The sequence below is a fragment of the Cyprinus carpio genome, chromosome A5, assembly GCF_018340385.1.
Source record: "Cyprinus carpio isolate SPL01 chromosome A5, ASM1834038v1, whole genome shotgun sequence".
Taxonomy (NCBI): domain Eukaryota; kingdom Metazoa; phylum Chordata; class Actinopteri; order Cypriniformes; family Cyprinidae; genus Cyprinus; species Cyprinus carpio.
This window is the reverse complement of record NC_056576.1, coordinates 7818181-7827429: the sequence shown is the minus strand read 5'-3', so window position 1 is coordinate 7827429 and position 9249 is coordinate 7818181. Positions and strand designations below refer to the sequence as shown.

Sequence of the window (9249 nt, the reverse complement as noted above, 5' to 3'; positions counted from 1 at the left end):
CTGGGTCTTGCATCACCCCTGACGAAATGCAACAGTTCTGGAGAGATCTGTTCAGGAATGTGCCGAAACAGCTGCTGCCCCCAAGAGGCATAACTGCTGTCCAGAGAGACAGAAACATGAGTCTGTGCTGCCCTCTGATGCACGACATGAGCACCTACAGCGGGACCTGCCTGCAAATAAAATATTTTAAGGTATTCAAAATAAAAGAATAAATATTATAAAATAATACAAAAAATGTAATTAATTAATACAAAATTAAAAAACAGTAACTGACCCTGTGTGACAACTTGCCCCATATATCTTGTTTTACAGACGTTTTTTACTAGAAATGTTTTACTAGAAGTTACTAGTTGCCTAGTTACTAAAGGAGTATTGTTTGAACAGTTGTTGTATAGCTTGCACTTTGGAGTCCTTATAAAATTATGATTTGACATGCTGACCAGAGGAGGGATACGAGACATTAAATGTGCGTTCATGAACATCTATGCATGCCATAAAAAAAAAAAAATTTGGCTATTTATCCCGCAGAGACTCAGCAGTACACACACACACACACACACACACACACACACACAAATATATTTCATATAATTCACCACGATTTTATGCTGCTAGTTTGTCTTTAAAGAGGACATCCTGAGCTTTTCAGTTTATTCATAATATAATATAATATATAAGTGTGTTTAAATAACATTTCATTTTATTCATTTATAAATAATATGAATAAAATAATATATTTAATATTTTCATGTATATTTCTATTCTATGTGAATTCCTGGAGTTGATCAGCGTTACATTCAGTGCTCCCTTCTTCAAGCGGCCGGAAGAGGGATGTGATGTAAAAATCACACTGGAGCGTTTTTTCCTCTTGCAGCGGAATGAGCGGATCTTGCGATGCATTGTAACAGTGCGTGAACATAAACTCTTGAACACAATGCGTCGACATCTGTAATGGCGCGTTGACTTTCGGATGTGACTTCGGTGGAATAAAGGATTGTCAGGATCCCGAAAACAGGTATTTAGTCCGTTTAAAGCGGATGAAAGTGAAGTGTCTGGAGACAAACTGAAGTTGATGATTTTTCTCAACTCTTTGTTGCGATTGAGAAAGACTCTTGCGTTCAGACAGATCAGATGTGTGTTGCTGTTGAACTCGAGGTGATTCATAGATGTTTGAAACTTTGATTTGTCCACTTTGGACGCTTTTGTTAGACAAAAGAGCAGGTTTATTATCTTACATTTACAATCTACTGTGTGAAAAAGTTTGAATAGATTGACAATATCATGCACATGATGCTTTTTGATGTTTTATAGGGTTAAATCGGTAGAATGATGAAGTGTTTTGTGGCTGTTATTTCACTTTAATGTCTGTTAAAATTGCTGCTTTGTGTTTTTATTCGTCTCATTGACGATCAGCTTTGTAAATCAGGCTTTATTAACTACAAGAACTGATTGCTGTTACCATGAATACCGCTAAAAACTACATGTTTTATTATGGATTTTGCACGATTGAATCGTTTTCTGAGTCGGTTCACTAACCGGTCTGAACGGTTCGTTCGAGATCTATCAGTGGTCCTAGCGCTTAAAGGGATAGTTCACCCAAAAATGAAAAGTTGATGTTTATCTGCTTACCCCCCAGGGCATCCAAGATGTAGGTTAAAGTTATTTCTTCAGTAGAACACCAACAAAGATTTTTAACTCAAACCGTTGCAGTCTATCAGTCATATAATGGAAGTGGATGGGAATCACGCCTTTGAGAGTCAAAATAACATACACAAACAAAACCAAATTAAACCCTGCAGCTCGTGACGATACAATGATGTGTAAACACATGAAACGATCGGTCTGTGCAAGAAACTATACAGTATTTATATCGTTTTTTACCTCTGATTCACTGCAATGTCCGAACTGGCCTGAGCAGCCAAGAAGCAAGAAGAAGAAGAAAACGTGTCGCGCCCCGACTGTTGAGAATGCGCTCAGGACAGTTCGGACATTGAGGTGAATCAGAGGAAAAAAAATGATATAAATACTGTTCAGTTTCTTGCACAGACCGAGCGTTTCATGTCTTTACACATCAATGCATCGTCACGAGTCGCAGGGTTTAATTTGGTTTTGTTTGTGTATGTTTTTTTGACACTCAAAGGCGTGATTCCCATTCACTTACATTATATGAGTGATAGACTGCAATGGTTTGAGTTAAAAATCTTTGTTTGTGTTCTACTGAAGAAACAATGTCACCTAAATCTTGAATGTAGTGGATCATCTGTGTGTGAATGGGTGCCATCAGAATGAGAGTCCAAACAGCTGATAAAAACATCACAAGTAATCCACACCACTTCAGGCCATCAGTTAACATCTTGTGAAGTAAAAAACTGCATGTTTGTAAGAAACAAATCCATCATTAAGGTGGGTGGATTATTGTGATGTTTTTATCAGCTGTTTGGACTCTCATTCTGACGGCACCCATTCACTGCAGAGGATCTATTGGTGAGCAAGTGATGTAATGGTAAATCTCTCCAAATCTGTTCTAATGAAGAAACAAACTCATCTACATCTTAGATGGCTTGAGGATGAGTACATTTTCAGCAAATTATATTTCAGAATCAGAATAAGAATTTGTATTTACATAATGCTTGAGAGAGTGGCAATAATTAGTTATTAAGAAATGAATTACAGAAGACGTGGTAAATTCTATGTTAACTGCTTAAGCTGGAGATGGCATGGAAGAAAATGCCTAGATGTTCTAGTGCACTGACCCAAACCAGACAGTTATAGAAGTGCACAGAACCAACTCAATAAAAGCAGAGTAAAACGGTGTCATCTTTTTCAGTTGACAAGAAGTACAACCTCTGCCGTTTTCATGATGGAGTCAGTGTGATTGAGGGTGAACTCTAACTGGTGTGTATTAGAAACATTCATCACTCTCATTGATTATTTATTAGGAATTGGTGATAGATTGATAGGTTGCTGCTTTGAAAAGTGAAAGATCTGTGATTTGTACCTGAGAATCCGGTTATAACAGCGATTTCCTCTGTGCTTTTTATTAAGTGTGCTGTTTTTCTTTCTTCTGTGATGCAAGAAAGTGTTGTATGCCAGAGCAGAGGTCAGATGTTGCCTAACAAATGAAAAATTCCTTGAGCCCAAATTCTCACAGTTTTTCTCATGCTCGCAGCTCTTGTTTCTGTCTGTGTCTGATTATCAGGCTCTCTGTTCAGTGTTTATCTCTGAAAGTTACTGCAGACCGTAACGCTTGACAGTATCGGCAACAATCCGATTGCTGAAGCCATTTTGAGGTCAGTGAAGAAATCAAGTAGATGATGAATTACAGTGAAGACTTGCAAAGACTGTACATAGAAAGTGCATTGTTTACAATTTAGATTTCCCAGAAATAAGAACAAATGTTGCTGTTGTCTTTTTTTCTTTTCTGTTTTAAACATATATAAAAACTAGTAATTTCATACAGAAATGATGCATTCAGTTGATCAGAACTGACAGTAAATACATTTATAACATTATAAAATAGTTCTATCACAAATAATTGCTGTTCTTTTGAACTTTCTATTCATAAAAGACAAATTGTTCCACAGTTTCTACAAAAATTTTAGGTAACGCTTATATTGATGATAATAATAAGAAATGTTTCTTGAGCAGCAAATAAGCATATTAAAATGATTTCTGAAGGATATGTGACACTGAAGACTGGAGAAATGATGCTGAAAATTCATTCGACACAATTTTATTCATTCATATTGAGATTTCTGACTTTTGATTCTAGACTTTGGTATTTTTTTATTTTATTTTATGCATTTGACAGACAATTGTATCCAAAACAACTTACATTGCATTCAAATGATACATTTATCAGTTCATGTATTCAGAAACATCTAAATAGCAGACTTTTAAACATTACAATCTATATTTGCTTGCCATATTAGTTGTTGTTTCTTTCTTTCCTTTGGGTTCTTTCCATGTTCAAAAAGTAAAGAGATCTTAGCTTGAACTGGATAGATTAAAGGCTTAAAGTTTTCTTCAGCTGCAGTTGTGGCCACAGTAAGTTTGTCCTTGAGGCAACAGAGCATTTGGTTATGAATACATTGAGACTTCTCAGTTTTACTCTCCTGTTTTGTTCTCCTATGTGTATTTGAAGTACATTCTATCTAACCTGACTAACTGGCTGTTGAATGAGATTATTTACAGCATTGATGTCGGTTCTGGCTGTGGTTTTATGCAGTCTCTCTCTGGTGAGCTCAGCTGTCAGCGACTCTCTCTTGGTTTTGCTCTGCACATTGTATATTGTGTTGCATAATTTGAGATGTTTGGCAGTAAGACTCAACAGAGGTCATTGAGTGAACTGTACTACAGTTCCTTAACACCAGGATGTAGGAATGTGAGTATGATGAATGCGAAACATGTTGTGCAGATGAGAATGAACAGAATGGATTCATGTTTCTCTTGGTCCTTTAATTATAGCTCAGTAGGGCAAACACGTTCCTGCATGCTTGCAGGGGTTTGCATGTTTTGTCTGTATGCATGCATGAACGTGCCGGTTGTAAGAGTCAGGAATTTGGGTACTGTAGGTTATGAGATGAGACTTTCTTTCATGAAACAGACTGTTCATTGTTTGTATAGCGCTTTGTAGATGCATCTTTTTCAGAACATGTAACATACAACATTACGTTTAAAAGATATAGGCCTAAATAAACTATTTCCTATTACTATTTCCATCGTTCTACTTCAAAATTTAATATTTTTTTTCTCAATGTTACTTACTGTTTTTGTAGTGATGTTATGTACAGTATGAAATTTACTAGCAATTTCTTGACTTTTTTGAGTGTAGCATGATTTACTGTATGTACAGTACACTGATAAAAAAAATGGTGAAAATTTTCTTTAAGAAATTGTTAGTAAATTTCACAAATACTTACAAAGAAATGGCAAGTAACAGACTTATTTGAAGTTTTTGAATCATTTTTGTTTTCTTTACAGCTTTGAAAAATCTTTATATAGTCTTTTCATAGTCATCTTTAGCTAAAATCTTAAATGAAAGCTTCATCCATGTAAAAAGAAGAGCATAACCTGTTAGTGGGGTTGTTTCAGATGTGGTACTGTATTTTATATAATTATGTAATTCTATTTCAAGCTTATACTAATTAACAAAAAAGTAACACATTACTTGTATTTAACTCTTTCCCCGCCAGCATAAAAAAAAAAGATGCCAACCACCGCCAGCATTTTTTTTTGTTTTTTTTAAAATTTCTTTGATGTCAGTATTATTTTCATGTATGAGTATCTGAACATGCAATATGTCAAAAATAAGAACAGAGCCTCTGCTTTAAAACGTGTTATTCTAGCTCCATGCATTTTTTTTTTATTAACATGCAATAGGGCTGGGACGATACACAATCTCTCGATTCGAAACTATCATGATACTTGGGTGCTGATACGATATGTATTGCGATTTTTAAGAATTGCGATTCTACAAGTATTACGTATTATGATATTTGTTTGTTTGCGATATTTGTTTTAACTCCAGACATCACATTGTTTTATTTCAGTTTTCAATAAAACAAGCAGCCACAAAAAGTCCAGAAAAATTGTTAACAAAAAGAGTGATCTGTTTTTTTCTTCACTGAAGCACTGTTAAGCATACTCGATGTCTCATTCAGAGCAAGATGCACACTCATGTTAAGTCATAGAACCACAGTAAGATAGCTGTATATGACAGATTCTGTACACTGCTGGAGGAAAATGCAGATTCACTCTCGGACAGTAGGTGGCGCATACGGAACAGCAGCAACCAAGTGAGCGTTTCCTTGGTTACCGCTGTAAAACAAAGCAGCACAGCTTCAAGATGAAAATAAAATACCATCTAAACTTTTCTGAAGACAGTAGTTCCCCTCAGAGATACATGAATATAACTCCCCAATTCAATATTTAGAATTTTCTTCCAATATTTTGCGCATCTCTAACAGTGATCTGCTCTGCTTGCAACATTAGGCCAATTTTTTGCAATTTTTCTGCTGATGTCTCTGTGCTCCATTTTCAGCATCTCTCTGTTAACGTTCCATTTACAGACTTCGTAATATTTCTACACAACTGACATTTTGGAAAATGATTACAATGCAGTTTTGTGCACAAGCCTGGAAAATAAACTGCGTTAGTTAGGTGAATAGATTTTTTTCTCCCCAGCTCATTTTTGTACAAAAATATAATTTTTTTCAAAGACTACGTCTGGATTGGAATCAGAACGATGATCAAAACATAACCTGTGTCTCATTTTGGAGGCTGCATACGTCATCTCATTTAAGAAAAGTAACTGTTAAATTGCAAAGTAAAAAAGAAATGACAACAATAACATTCAATTTTATTACCGTTACTTTTCTTAAATAAGACATCCTTGATGACATATGCAGCCTCCAGACGACGTAGCCTCCAAAATGAGATGCAGCTTAGATGGAGTAGATTGCTGCCATCAACATCCCACACTTATACAATCCTATACCACTTCCTGTGTCAACATTTCATTCAGTAACGTTGGGTAACATTCAGTTCAGTAACATCCTTTTTAATGTTAGATGATCATGTTATTTTATACATACATCTGCTTACATATGTTATCGCTCATTTCTGCTTCTTTTTCACAATTCTGTCAGTGAAGGGCAAAGAGTTTATTTACTAATATTATTAAAGCTCAGTAAGTTTAAGAATTATATTAATTTTGATGTAGTATTAAATTGGCTTGGAAAATTGTGAAATTTCACTGATGTTGGTATTAGTACTGATGTTTTGGGATATTTTAAATTGCACGGTATTTCCGCATCATGGTAGTTTGGTCATACTTCCTTTAATTTACAAGAATTCAGTATTCATGTTTGTTTTTTTAAGATTCTCCCTGTTAGCAAAGAGTCTGTTAGTGCTGTTGATGTTTTGTTGCTTTACTGTTTCCCAGTCAGTCTCACGATGAGGCCCCTTAGAAAGATGAGCAAGAAGGATGGAATCCCAGCACTGGACAGGCCTTTACATGAGCCAAACATTACATAAACCATCTGCAACCTCCATCCTCTTCTTCCGCCTCTCACTTTTCTTCTTTTAGTAAGCGCATTATATCTGCGGCCCCCTATCATGCAATAACCATAAAGTATCACACAATTTTCTTTCAAAACATTTCATTTGCGCTCCAGAAATGTTAGTTTGTTTGGGTGCGTGCATGTGGTTTTGTTTACTGTAACAAGTGGGGTGTAATATGTGCCATTCTTGCAAATTATGTAATGGCCCATGGGGTATTCTCATCAACACTGAGAACACGCTGTATGAAAAACTCACAAACCACACAAATCATGATCCTGTTTATGTGTAATGATCAAAAACAAGCCTTTTCGGACAATATGCTACCATTCAAATGTTTGGAAGTGTGTTAGATTTTGTATGTTTTTGAATAAATTATCTTATATGAGACTATATTTATTTAATCAAAATACAGTAAAAACAGTAAAATTGTGAAATATTATTACAATTTAAAATAACTGTTTTCTTTTTAAATATATTTTAAAATGTAATTTATTCAGTCTTCAGTGTCACATGATCCTTCAGAAATCATTCTAATATGCTGATTTGCTGCTCTTAATATTTGTTGTGCCGCTTAATATTTTTGTAGAAACTGTAATACATTTTTTATAATTCATAAACATTTATTTGAAATGGAAATCTTTTGTAACATTATAAATGTCTTTACTGTTACTTTTGATCAATTTAGTGCGTCATTGCTGAATAAAAGTATTCATGTCTTTATAAAAAAATCTTACTGATACCAAAGCCAGGTTTATTATTAACAGGAGTAAATGTGAGCATTTACCTGTTCATAACTTGTTAAGATTATATGGTCTTGTGGGTGGTTGCCAAGGTGTTGCTTTGTGGTTGTCAAGTAACTTTTATTTAAATAGTGCTTTATATGATAGAGATTGTTTCAAAACAGTGATGTAAACTTCATCAAATACTAGGCTATATAAGACCAATCCAAATTGTGCTGTAAAGCAGCTCTAAAAAGACAGTAGTCTCATTATTCAGCTTCAGTCAGTTTTAAGTGTTTTTTAGTGTTTCCACTGCTCCAGGTGTGTGTTCACGGTATGTGTGCACTTGGATGGGATAAATGCAGAGCATAAATTCTGAGTATGGGTCACCATACTTGGCCACACGTCACTTCTAATCTAATAGCACAAATAATCAATATAATCAGCCATGATCGCTTGTCTATGTTGTTGATTCATAACGGCCAAACTCACTGAACTTGTGATAGTCGTGAGCAGGCCTGGGCAATAAAACGGTATCGATAATTATTGATGTTACACCATCATCAATAACAATAGAAAAAATGTTTGATATAGCACACAATAGTTTCACGCTTTTTTCATTTAAAGGCACATTATGAGTGACAAGCAGACAGCCAACAGAACACAAAAACACATGCTGAAATGAGTGCCTTGCCTGCCTGTGATGAGGAGATGGTGAATAATAAAAAATAGGAATATTAGTCGAATTTAAAATGAAAATTTGCATTTTAATGCCGAAATGGTGTATTCAAATATTAGGTGTGCATCAGACATCAGTGGCACACAAGATTCGGTGATGCAAGTGTTGTTATTCCATTTGAATGTTTTTGTTAGTCTATCCAGTGAACCCACAAGATGCGTTTTCCATTCAAAATATTAGAGAAATATAGAAACTCAATGAGGAGAAGATACTGGTTAGGTTAAACCAAAACTAATGCATCCACATTCTTGAGACGCACAACTATGACTGTTGCACTCGCACAAGAGATGAATAGAAAGCCATGTGAAGTTAAAGGAGGTTCAACTTTTAGAAAACATGTCTCCCATATTTGTGGGGTTTTATTCCATTCCACTGCATCTCATATGTTTTTAAATGCAATCGTGTGATCGGCGCTTTGGCTATTTGTTTTAAGCGATGCATAAATACATGATGCTGTTTTGTTCATAATTGTTAATGCAATTTATGAAATCATATTTGATTTAGAAATATTAGTTTAGACGTTATGCATTTTTTTTAATAGACAGTCCTTATTTCATTGCATTGAATAAACAGTTTAATGAGGCGCATTATTTTGCTCATTGCGCCCTCCTGTGGCCTCAGGACACAGGCCAAATGTTTCCTTAACGCTTATTTAATCTGCATATAAAAATATAAGAAAGGAGATATTTATTTCCATTGTATTTTGTGTTTGACTGTTAAAACTAA

The 9249-nt window shown here is 35.0% G+C and overlaps 1 protein-coding gene across 1 annotated transcript in view; it reads left to right on the top strand.

Moving 5' to 3' along the window:
- Positions 1 to 833: 833 nt before the first annotated feature.
- LOC109103154 (discoidin domain-containing receptor 2-like) overlaps positions 834 to 9249 on the top strand; it is a 34898-nt gene continuing 26482 nt past the window's right edge. Inside the window, exon 1 of the mRNA XM_042752686.1 lies at positions 834 to 1015. The gene's annotated coding sequence lies outside the window, so the exon portion shown is untranslated. The remainder of the gene's footprint in view (positions 1016 to 9249) is intronic.